Source organism: Clupea harengus, chromosome 16 (genome assembly GCF_900700415.2).
Source record: "Clupea harengus chromosome 16, Ch_v2.0.2, whole genome shotgun sequence".
Taxonomy (NCBI): Eukaryota; Metazoa; Chordata; class Actinopteri; order Clupeiformes; family Clupeidae; genus Clupea; species Clupea harengus.
In genome coordinates, this window is record NC_045167.1 from 23,753,710 (window position 1) to 23,766,680 (window position 12,971).

Sequence of the window (12,971 nt, forward strand, 5' to 3'; positions counted from 1 at the left end):
AAATCAATTAGACACCTTCGAGTACAACACACACATTTAAAAAAAATGAGTCCTTTCAAATAATAACACGTGGGCCTGGACATCACCCTAACCAGCTGCGTTCCTATGTGCACATCAGTCCAATCAGCCCACACATTTCCATTCAGTCATTGGCTATTATTCTGGTATATGGCTTTGCCTTTCGGGTGTGTATATGTGTCAGAATGGATTTATATCTCTGGCCATCCACTGATATGGACACATGGAGAGCGTGTGACAAAACAAAGCATACACATTTGATAAAGATGTCAAACACTGTAGATGAAAGGTGTGTGACTCTGAAATGACAACACTGTCATGTGCCAAGCACGAGGGGTGTGTGAAAATGGTTGTCATATCAATGTCAATCATTAAGTCACAGGTCATTAAGTTCCTCAGATTCACACCTAGTGTACATACAGTACAACAGTCATTACTTGCTTTCTCGTAACTTGTTGGCCAGTTTTCACAGTGGTGTTTGTCTACAGTTTCCTTCACACATTCCCTCATTATTGTCCTCGCAATGTGGCAGAGTAGCAGAACGTGGGAGTTGTGAGGTTTATTTTCTGTGTCGAAATCCCAAAGGCTAGATCCCCAAGCGAGCAATGCATGTGAGATCCATATGTCCGTGTGTGTGTGTGTGTGTGTGTGTGGTGTGTGTGTGTCTGAGCTGCTGTTTTGCATTTTTGTGCATAGTAACATAAATCATCACACGTGTCTTAGGAAATAAATCCAGAGAAGCTTTGGCCATTTGCCACATCTGTAATTGAAACATGTAGGTCTTCTTATCTCATTGAAAATATGTCTCACGTCTTGTTTAGCGAGGATTGGATCTCACCAGTGTCAGTGTTAACACATGTTTTATGAAACAGATGTACGTGTATGTTGCCTGAAAACTGTGCCGTGCGTCACCGTCTCTTTTCTGGTGCTGGCACCCACGCCAGCATAAATACAGCCACATTTTCTCCCTCGCAATCCCATCTGTGAGTGGGAAACGACGAGGCGCGCAGGTTATAACGAGTGCAAACACTTCATTTGTCAAGCGACTGTTTCCCCCCCTTGTCGTCCGCTCTTCCTGCCTTATTTGCTCTGTTTTATCACTCGTGGAAAATGAGTGCGATGAAGAGAGTTACCGGCCGCCGGCGGCGACTGAAATGAAGTGGCATAATTTGTCGGCACAAATGTAAGCTGCCGCTGCAGAGACACCGCGTTGCCTTGGCGCTGAGCGCAAACAAGTGTGTTTTTTTTCTTCTTTCTCTCCTTTTCGTCCTTTGTCCCCAAACCCTGGTCTCACTTTTGTTGAGCTCGGGCGCTATAAATAATCAAAGGAGTTCCATACGGTTCGGCTACCAACCAGTGATGAGCGGCTGTTGAGGCCTCAGGCAAGGGGACGCAGGAACGCGGCCAAATCATATTTTATAGCACTTCAGAGTGTTATGACATGAAGTAGAAAGAGTTAGCGCTCTCTTGTTAGTTCTGGACTATATAACAAGAATCGAACACAGAAACATGATATAATTGCGCCACAAGCTAAGGATGTTGTGGGACTGAGAGTAGTCATTGCTCATTTCCTGATGTACTTGTGCTGCTTTTTAAAATAGATACTGAATAGAAATCAGGGAAACCGTGCAACTCACAATCATTTGTCATTCTTTGTTTAATTTGCAGGGAATGACTTGTGGTTAGGAGAGGGTCAGACCATTTATGAGATTGCAAACAACGGGTCATTTTGCTTGAGGTAGCCTACTTCAGATTTGCAAAAATCAAAGACAAGTTCTTAAGGGGGTGTCGACATCAAGCAAGGTTGAGAGTGTGAGTCTGATTGTGGTCGGGAGTTGTTGATGGCCCAGTAGGCAATGTAGCGTAGCCTTGACCTGAGGGTGTGAATCAGAGAGGGTTTCCATCTAGATTGGCCCTTGTCAGAAAAAAAAAGTGTTTTCAGACATCATCACCCCCTGATCATTTTAAAATTAGGCTGCAGAATGTGTGTGTGTGTGTTTATATAGAGTGTGCACTCTCTAACACAGACCATCGCACACGTGCACGCACACACACACACACACACACACACACACACACACACACACACACACACACACATACACACAGCCAGAGGATAATAGCTGTTGCAGGACCAATACATGATCACCCATGCCATGTCCTGCAACAACCACCGAAGTGCATGTAACCCTTATTGTCATCTCAGACAGGTATAAATGTAGTCTGTACAATGTGTTTGCAAAATAATTTTTTTTGCATGTTACATGATCCAATCACAGGCAAGGCAAGGCAATTTTATTTATATAGCGCATTTCATGCACATGTGCAAGTCAATGTGCACAGTAGAGATAAGGCAGTAGGTAACAATCACACGTACTGGTGTTAATGTAAGGTTTAACTGAACAGGTGACACTAGATCGTGTAAATCCCCCCCTAGACTGTGTAACAGTTCTGAAGCTCAACTGGTAGAACAACCAGTCCCACCAACACAGAGGTCCTAGGTGTTGTTTGTTCCCAGGAGTACGAATGTTTATTTTACTTGTACTGCAAGTTGGTTTGGATAAAAGCATTTGCTAAATAAATATATGTGATATGGGTTAGAAGCTCTTTGCTGTCCATTGCACACACATTCAACCTAGACAGTCCCTCAGTCCAGTCCTCAAGGACATGATACACCAGAACTGAATCAGATTCTGTTTAACCCCTTTAGAACAGCAGTCGGCTCCAGCCGATGCCAGACACTCATGTTTTCCGTGGACATTTCCAGACAATCAGTATCATCTACCTCCTACGTGTTCACACACACACACACACACACACACACACACACACACACACAGGAACAGACATACATATTCACCAACATAGGAACAGACATACATATTCACAAACACACACACACACACACACACACAGATGAAATGTTCAGAGCCAGGGGCATTATTAATGGTATCTATTTTGTGAGAGGAACATGAGCATGACTATAGTATTAGCGTGGAATTCGCACAGCAGAACAATCAGAGGTTTGTTGGCCAGAACAGAGCATGAAGGAGGAGGTATCGTCTGCCAGTGTAATCACACATAGTTGATTATGTGGCAAGGGATTGTTCCGGAACCAGAGTTGATGTTTTTTTTTTTATGTGTTTGTGATTATACCCATTAGAGCCCACAAGGCTGTAGCATCTTCTGCTCCGAAACAAAGAGGAAGAGGAAGGTACCCATGTCCACCCATGTAGGTCAAACAGCCTAACAGCAGAGATACTGTTACACTGTTATACTGAGACAGATCCATTTACTGACGCAGATGAACATACGTAACCCGCGGGGGTCGGTGTACTTATTCCTGTAGTTATTAGGTGCAGACTACCCTTTGCTGGGTGCAAGAATGTGGCCGTCTTGTTTGGAATAGCTGTAAGGATTGCGAAGGAGCCAGACTTTGTTCTTCGAGTCGTTGAGCTTACTTTATAAGATGAGCGTCTGGAATCCCAGACAGAGTGTAAATTCTTCTGTCTGGTCAGGACTGTCAGTCTCGTTTTGCCACATGCATGGACACACACACGCAGAGACACACACATAGGCAAGTAGGCAGCAGACTACACAGAGAAGTCACAAGAAAGACAAAGGTGAAAAGACAAATACACTCTCAAACAAATGAAGACATGAAATATGAATAGGCCTGCCAGCACACCCACATATGTTCTCAAGCAAACACACACCCACACATATACACACATATACACACAGACACAGACACACACACACACACACACACACACACACACACACACACACACACACACAGAGATACACACACACACACAGATACACACAATGTGCACCCACGCCGCTAGCACTAAATAAAAGCACACAAACACAAAGCTACACATTTAGAGTCACACTTAGTGCATTCAAGGGGCATTAACACACACACACACACACACACACACACAGTAACACAGCGCATATATTCACACTTCTAACTCCGTCAGGGAGGGGTGGAAATGGGCTTTATGAAGTGAACACGGCGTAGCTCATGTAAAAGGGCACCCAGCGGCGGGAAGCCGAGGCAGCATCCCTGCCGGATTGGTCCCCCGGAGCCCAAAGATAACAATAATAAAGGCTGGAGGAGAGGGAGAGGGAGGGAAGCGAGAGAGGGGAGACGGGAAAGAGAGAGAGGGAGAGGGAGCGGCGAGAACGGAAAGAGAGAGGGGAGAAGAGAGAGGGAGAGGGGAGAAGCAAGAGAAGGGAGAAAGGAAAGAGAAGGGAGAGGGGAGAAGAGAGAGGGAGAGGGGAGAAAGGAGAGAGGCAGAGAAGGGAAAGAGAGAGGGAGAGGGGAGAAGAGAGAGGGAGAGGGGAGAAGCGAGAGAGGGAGAGGGGAGAAGGGAGAGGGAGAAGGGAGGCGTTTATGGAGCCATCGGCCTCCTCAGGTCATGAATCAGTTCTAATGTGAGTGCCCTCAGGCCATTCCCTGATGGTAGAGGCCTCACGAGCAGTGTGTGTAGGGTGAAGGTGTGGTTAAGTGTGTGTGTGTGTGTGTGTGTGTGTGTGTGTGTGTGTGTGTGTGTGTGTGTATGTATGTGTCCTTATGTATATACACACCTACTCCTACATACACACACAAACACACACACACACACACACACACACAGGCCGGGGGCTGTTTATTAAAGAAAGGTGGTCAGACTCTTGAGACAGTTAGCTAGTGAGTTTAGTGAGTGAGTAAATACAGGTTTCCGACTAATATTGCGTAACAGAGAGGGATCCCACCTGAAGATATTATTGCTCCTGAGTTTCCTCCCAAACCACCAAGAGGTCCTTAAAACCCCTTCCCACACACACACACACACACACACACACACACACACACAAACATTTTTTCTATTTTTAATTGCTGTTTTTCTTCAAGATTTGTTAGTGATTATATTGCATGTGCTTGATTGTCATCTTATCATTGCTGGCTGGTGTGTTTAATTTTGTCCAGCTCTTTAAACATACAAAATAATACAATATACTTTTAAAATCAATGAAGTCTGTCTCACCAGCCATCACCTTTTATTCATCAGTTATTTGCCAAACCATTCTTGGTTGATAATAATAGGAAACCTAACCATGCTTTGTTAATGCTTGTGACACATTTAACAAAAGCTGATAGCAGCACTTATTTCAAACTGTTTACCATTATGCTCAGGATAATGTAAGTATTCATACATTATGCTCAGGATAATGTAAACTACTGGCTGAACGTCCAAGTGAAGCAGGCTATATAACAACTTTCAGTTAAGCCAGGTTGTTCAAATCAAACACAAATCAAAATTACCTTTGAAAATGTTCCCGAAATGCACTGTCAGTGACTTGACTGATGAAACCCATTGTGCGGTAGAAACATTAGTGAACCTCTCCTGTAGTCTAATTTCTATCAGGAGAAAATGTAAACTCTGAAGGAGTCGATAGTGCAATTACATTTGACCTGCATCACCACCTTGTGCTTTATCCTACTTGAAACCGGCTCAGAACTCCCCAACCAGACACAACTAATAGCAACCAGATGCGGAGTGGAGGCAGACGATGGAAAACCGTCAACTGAATGTGAAAAAGGATCCATTAGCAGACATTGAGAGCACTGGCATATCCAGTCAGATTTCTGATTTGTTTTCTGAGCATGGGCAGAAATGGAAATACTGAAGCGAATGGAAGCGAAGGCTTCGGTTTTCCATCATGCCTCAGGCCTTTGTTGCATTTGTTTTGCGACAACGCACAGCGGAACAAAGCGAAAAAACACTCACAGGCATAATTGCAATCATCGGAAACAGAACCACGGGTGCAGTAGCACAGCTGTTAGCGTGCGCTCAGTAACACGCCAGTTCACCGTCTTGTCACAGTGCGCTTGGCTCAAAGAGACAAAGCTGACATTCGACTCATTCTTCACAGTTTACCCGCTCTGTAAACATCGGTGCGGAACACATTCGCCTCGGGATCGTGGCCCTACGGAGCGCAGGTCCATTTCGGGGCCAATAAAGTCATCGCTTTAAACGTTCTAAATCTAAATATGGGTCGATCACGTCTTCTTAAGACTCGGCACCTGTGCTGCTATTGCTCTTCACCGAGGCTACCTTTTATGGTGCTCGACAGGATTTCTGACACCGACATTTCTCGTGCTGGGAGTGTTGCCCCCGCAGTCAGCGCTGGTTGATTGGTATGTACGTCTTGCCGAGGCCCTCCTGTCATCGCTGTAGCCATCGACTGTCTCATCAGCAACGTTATTCAGCAGCATAAGTGTGTTAATCAGAGCCCTGGTGGTGCACTATTACCTGGAGATAAGATTCCTGAAGAGCTCTGCCGTGAAGATGGGGGGGTGGGGGGTGGGACTGGGAACTGGGTGGTTGGGCCAGGCTGGGTTGGCAGGGGAGATGTTTCTTATTTTTTTTGTTTTTCAAACAAGTTGGTTGGCAGATGGGAGCCCCACCCCACCACCACCACCATCCTGAAACCTTGTGCGTGTTCAAGGCTGTGTAAGTCTATGTAATGGGCTTATGTAAGAGTGTGCAATCAGAGGGGGGGTGGGGACGGGGGTGGGGTGCTGGAACCGCTGGTGGGTGAAGAGTGATGGTTCTGTGCACGGAATACACCCAGAGCCGTGACAGGAATTCACATTTCGCTGGAGCTCAGACGTTTTAAGCCCCTTAAATGGATTCTGTGTGGGCACCCCAAGAACCTTTAACTAGACTGGCTGAAGTCACACACACACACACACACACACACACACACACACACACACTCATCCATTTTGCACTAAAAAAAGAATGAGTTAGAAACGTCACAAAGAAAATTCACATAAAAGCAGCCTCCTGTTTTTTAGCCCAGTACGATTCAGATTTTGGTCTTCACAAAGTGATGCAGTGCTAATCCATATAAGTATTTTATTGCTTATTCCAAAACAATATTCAGAGCCATAATATTTCTGCACTGATAGATAATAAATTAGAGATATTTTTCAGACAACACTTTATTACTGTGTCACAATCGAAACAGGAAACTTCATCGTCGGAGGATGTTAAACGGTAAACACAGGTTAAAACCGAAATTGCCAAGCAGCTTAGGCTAGGCAAGTTTTCAGGTACGGTTGCAAGGGGCAACGCGGCACTTTAACTTACAGCGTGGTTCTTTGAGAAGAAATCTGTGTTTGGGCTCAGGTTTATGAGGTTTAATATTCCAGCTGCATCTGAACGCCTCATAAACCATTCCGACATCAGACCACCCTCTTTGGCACGGGACGGTTTTACAAGCCTGCATAATTTACAGAATCTGCCCCCCAGGCCGGTCCTCTCCAGAGTCGAGATGGTGAAGTGCTCTCCTGCCAAGGCACTCTGAGGGCGTATTTATATGGGCAGTAGACCAGGATGCTGATGCTTTCTCTCTGAATTTTTTTTTTTATTCCTGAATGAAACAGGCAAAGTATTTCATAGAAGGTAGGAGGAATACGTGAAATCAATTAAAAAAGGCTATAATCACAAAACTTTAAGAGGCTTTAGAAAGTCATTAAGTATCCTTCAGCACATTTAGCTGTCCATCTGACAGATGGCCCCTAGCAAAGTGTGATTAAGAAGCATATAATTAAGATGAAGGACGTGTAGAACGCTATTATCTTCTCAATTTGCTTGAAAGGAACATTGCAGGTTTGCAATGTGAAAGAATGTCACGCAATCAAGCCTCCCTCCAGCCAGTTATGTTGCTGACAATGTGGACTGCAACCTCGATCAATACGGTTTCTTGAAGGGTCGTAAAACGACGCGCACGTGGCGACATTAACCCGTCTCATTTGCCTTGCTCAAGACCGGCCCAGGTTAATGTCTGACTGGGGTTTCTTCACAGGCTCCTCGCGCCAGTGCTCCCCTCTTAACTCCGACAGGGCTAATTAACCACAGCGCTGCTCTCCTGAGCCAGGGCCAGAGACGAGGTATTGATCCATGTGCGGATCCCCCGCTGGGGGTAGGTGAATAGGGGGCGGGGGGGGGGGGGGGGGGGGGGAGTGCACAGGGGGTGAGGGGGCACAGGGGGTAAGGGGGCACAGGGGGTGAGTGGGCACAGGGGGTGAGTGGGCAGTGGGCACAGTGGGGGAGTGCACAGGGGGTGAGGGGGCACAGGGGGTAAGGGGGCACAGGGGGTGAGTGGGCAGTGGGCACAGTGGGGGAGTGCACAGGGGGTGAGGGGGCACAGTGCCCCCATGAGGGGAGTTGGGTACAAAAAACACACAGACATCCGTAGTCATCCGTAAGCCCGTTATCTCTCGGCGAACCAGAGGCGGAAGGCAGGCCTCTGCTTGTTTGTGGCTGATACCCATCAAGACTGTGTGTGTGTGTGTGTGTGTGTGTGTGTGTGTGTGTGTGTGTGTGTGACAGCAGGATATAGGCCAGCTGTTTCAGGGCAGTACAATACATGTAAGGTAAAAACAAAATTGCATTGAATGTTTTGCATTGAATTTAACATTATCATGTAGATCGTTTCATTTGGGCTGGATGCCTTGTTGGGTGATCACTCGCTTCCTCGTGTGGAAGTAGTCATTTCGGTTTGGATTTGTGCTCTTTCAAAGGCGTTACATTCCTTTAGCATCTCCTGACTTATCTTGACTTATCTTGACATTCTCTCTCTCCTTCTCCCTCTCCCTCCCTCTCTCTCACTCCTTCTCTCTCTCTTCCCTCTCATTCTCTCTCTCCTCCCTCTCTCTCTCTCTCTCTCTACTTCTCCCTCCCCCCTCTCTCTCGTTCTCTCTCTTTCTCACTCTTTCTCTTTCCGCCTCTTTTTCTCCCATGGATGCCTTATCTTCGTCTCAGCCCATCCTTTTGTCCTGTAACTGGAACAGGATGTCCTCGGCTCTCACCTTATCTATGTGAGTTTCTAAAAGGCCCCCTGTCTTGTGGCCGCCACGCACCTCGCTCATCGCCATTCTCCTGTCCACAGCGCTGGCAGCGTGCCAAGCAATGCACTCCGCAGTCTCCCAATGTACACATGAAAAGGAGAGGGACTCTTTTGTCAGTGGGCAGTTTTTTGTTTTGCTGTTCTCCCCTCTTTATTTTGTTATTGGGGACACTTATTTTTAGACTGCTGTTTTATGCCGTTCAGATGTTTTGAACCATTCGATTGGGTGCGAGTCTGGCGAGTGTGTTGTGTGTGAACACTCATGAGCCACACGTACATCTGCCTCAGTTATCCCCCCCCCCCCCTCTCTCTCTCGCTCTCTCTCCCTCTCTCTCTCTCTCTAACAACCTACCTCCATATTCCTGGGGGGATTAGAAAGCTCTCAAATTTTAATGACTGATCTATTAAGTGTGTTTTGGGGGGGGGGTTTTGCCCCCGGAGGTTACACCGAAATGCCAGGGGACAAAACTCCTTTCCTGCTCTCACTCTCTTTCTCTAAGCCTCTCCACCTCTCTCTTTTCTCTCTCTACCTCTCCCTCTCTGTTTTTCCCTCTCTCTCTACCTCTCCCTCTCTCTCTCTATCCCTCTGTTTCTATCTCTCTTCTCTCTCTCTTTTCCCTCTCTCTCTACCTCTCCCTCTCTCTCTCTCTTTCCCCCTCTCTCTTTCTCTATTTCCCCTCCCTCTCTCCCTCTCCCTCTCTCCCTCTCTCTCTCTCTCTTTGACCTCCTCTAGTAAATGGGGTGCTGTGCGCTGTGTGGTGCCTTTACTGCGTCTCCGTTCCTCTCCGTCCTCCCACTGGCGTCATTACAGCCTGCCTGTCATACAGCTTCACAGAGCTTCTGAATGGAGGATTCAGTCATTCCTTTTTCTTCATACCCACACAGCCCACTTATTTCACATAAACATGCTGCCGCTGACCAGGTGGTTACAGGGGAAAACAACCCTGTGTGTCCATTAAACCATACACTGCACCTGAAGGACTTACACAACCGCTGTTTTACTGAAAGAAAGTCTAAAAGTAGAAACATGTTAGGATGGCTCATCTGGTGGAGCTTGCGTCATGTTCAATTCTTGATCCATTAGTTCTGCTATTTTTCCACTGACTGCGTACTTATACGTACGTACTTACCTAATCAGTGTTAAGAGCAGGTGGTCTACAACTGTGATTGCAAGGAAAGTGACTCAGAAACAGAAATGCACAACTGTGCAAATCTTAATGACTTTCTTGTGACAAATAACATTGGGAACCCTTAACGTTGATGCACAGTAATCATTCAAAATCTTTTTTTTTTTTTTAAACCCTTTGTACAGCAAAAGAAAGCACACTGATAGAGAAGGGAAGAGCAGTCGTCTCTAAAGAGCGTGAAACCCGATGCCCACCATCCCGCGGACAGTCCCTGGTCTTTTCTTTAGCACCTTTTGAAAAGCTCGTAATCTTACCCATACGAGACAACCTACTTCTGGTGCCAAGAGGGACCATGGACCTGAATGGCTCTCTTTCTCCCGCCTCCCTAGCACCATTGTTTACCTGTTGATGCGGAGCTGGAACGCTTTCAAAATTGTGACAGAGATAGACATAAGGTCAGCCGGGAGGGGGACTTCCAGTCAGATGATGTGACTTTGTGAGGGGAGAAAGAGAGAGAGAGAAAGAGAGAGAGAGAGAGAGAGAAAGCTGCTGTACACTGACCTCTTTAAGGCCTGTGGAAGGCCAAGCCACCCTTGAGGTACAGCCCAGCAGTCTGTCTTATGGGAGGGTCAAGCAGTCATTACCCAACCATTATGAGCAAATTCACAGGGGAATTATCACAGGGTATTATCACCTGTGTGGTTCCGCATGGTTCTGTATGGTTCCGCTGCCCTCGCTGGGTTGCGCTAGGTAACGATGGGCAACAGGCATACAGCAGGGCCCCTAGAAGGGCCATTAGCATTCTGTGCATTTAGCGCTTTGCTAATTGCTCAGCCCTGCTGAGATCAAACAGAGTAGAGAGGGCCACAGGCAAGGAGGGCTGCTTTCCAGTTTTGTTGCAGGAAATTCATGACGGTGGCATAAAAGATGATCGCCAAATAAATGTGTGCTTATAGTAGGCATTTCCTCTCTCAAGCAACAAAAAATATCAGGGTCAAAAGTTGGACTGAAGGACTAGTATGACGTTGACTGTTACTATTATGAACTCCGGAAAATATGTAATTAATTTCGTTTATAGGTATTATGACATTGTTAGACATTTTGTGTTCAAGGATTAGGTACCCCGCTGGCTCCTTAGCCCATGTCCAATTAAATTGGGCCATTATTTGTTCTGCTTAATGGTTTAATTATAGTCAGGATGATCCGCCGCTCACGCTGGAGCCAGAAAAGGGAATCAAGCGGCCAATGCACATCGCTATAAAACAAGCAAGGGTACAAAGCCATAAACAATCGAGAAACTGGCCACCCCTGCCAGGATGCTCGCAGGCTGTTTTTAAAATATTATTTCAGCTCACTGAACTGCGCCAGGAGGAACATTTTGCCTGTTTTTTAAATCAAACTTTTAGTTTGCTGGATATTCACATGTATTTTGACACAGTGCCGTGCTGTGCAATCATAGAGGCAATTACTGTTTTTCTCTCGAGGAGAAGGAGGGAGACCGTGTGCTATTACAGGGAAGCAGTGACGCATGACACATGTAAGAGGCTCCACACAGTCACATCTTTAAAACATAAAAAAAATAAAACATTTTCTCCCCTTTGGTCAGTCATGAGGAAGAAAAATACATTTTATCACTTGTCTTTGATGCGTTTGATCTCTGAGGATAAAAGGGTGAAATGAAAGGCAAATGAAAGAATTGGCCGAAAATGAAAAAAAAAAACATTGTTTTCTTTTTCTTAGGGACTCACAGAATCCGTGCGGGGCAGAACATGGATAATGATGCTCTTCTAAGTAACATAACTATTTGACAACAATGTGATGCTAGCCAAGTAGATTTCTCCCAAGGTTATTTGGCGGCAACTCTGCCTGCCTTGAAGTCACCGTAATGTTAGTCGAGACTCACAGTATATCAGTACAGTATATCTCTGTGTCTTTGGTGGGAACTGCCATGCTGTGAGTTTATGGTGGGTTTCGAGGGAGAAAGTTGTCACTGGGGGGAACGTTGAACGTGCCCCAGCGAGCGTCTGCTGGTGAAAGGGACTCTGGGAATGCTTCCAGTGAATGCTGGGAGCGTGACACAGGGCGGCTGACCCCTGTCTCCAGCGGAAGTGGTTGGGATTTTTTTCTGAAGTCAAGTTGTTTACGGCTCCAACCACAACATCTGCAGCTCACGGGGTCAGCGCCTCTTGTTAGTGCAGTGGCTATGCTATCTGAAAGAAGGGCCTCCTCTGTCACAGATGTTATCGCTACGGTAACCTTAGAATGGAGAAACACCATATATAAACATTCAACTAATTTGTCAAAACATTTTTCTGTTGGTGTCTTAAAACTTAATTGCATTTTCATTATCAAAATGCTAAGGAAATAGAGTTCAAATTCAAATGAACCAAAAGTGTTATACGTGTATGTGTAATAAATCAGAAGGTTTAAAGAAACTTGGATTAGGTAAAGGGATGTAAGGAGCGGCACAGAACATGTCTGGTATTCTAGATGCTGGCGGTCACTGATGGGAATCCGACAGACAAGCCTGACAGAAAGGACGAACAACATTAGCTCCAGCTTCATCCGTTTTAAACAAGGCCTCATCTGATTTGGGTGGCTCTGGAACTAAAGGATGACAGACACACACGCACACACACACACACACACACGATCAAAAGCATGTGCACACACACACACACACACACACACACACACACACACACACACACACACACACACACACACACACACACACACACACACACACACACGGTCAAACGGACCCACATGCAGACACACAGGTCCCGACTAATCAGCTCCCCTGGTAAATGCTGTCTCATCTGGTGCCCTTTGATGGACTGCTAGCTCTAATTGATCACAAAATCCATTCACTGCAGAGTAGCGGGGGCAACCACAAGGCAACCACCTGAT

At 46.1% G+C, this 12,971-nt stretch overlaps 1 protein-coding gene across 2 annotated transcripts in view; it reads left to right on the forward strand.

Annotated features, from left to right (window-relative positions):
• rerg (RAS-like, estrogen-regulated, growth inhibitor) overlaps positions 1 to 12,971 on the forward strand; it is a 33,120-nt gene that overhangs the window by 4,416 nt on the left and 15,733 nt on the right. The window lies entirely within an intron of this gene.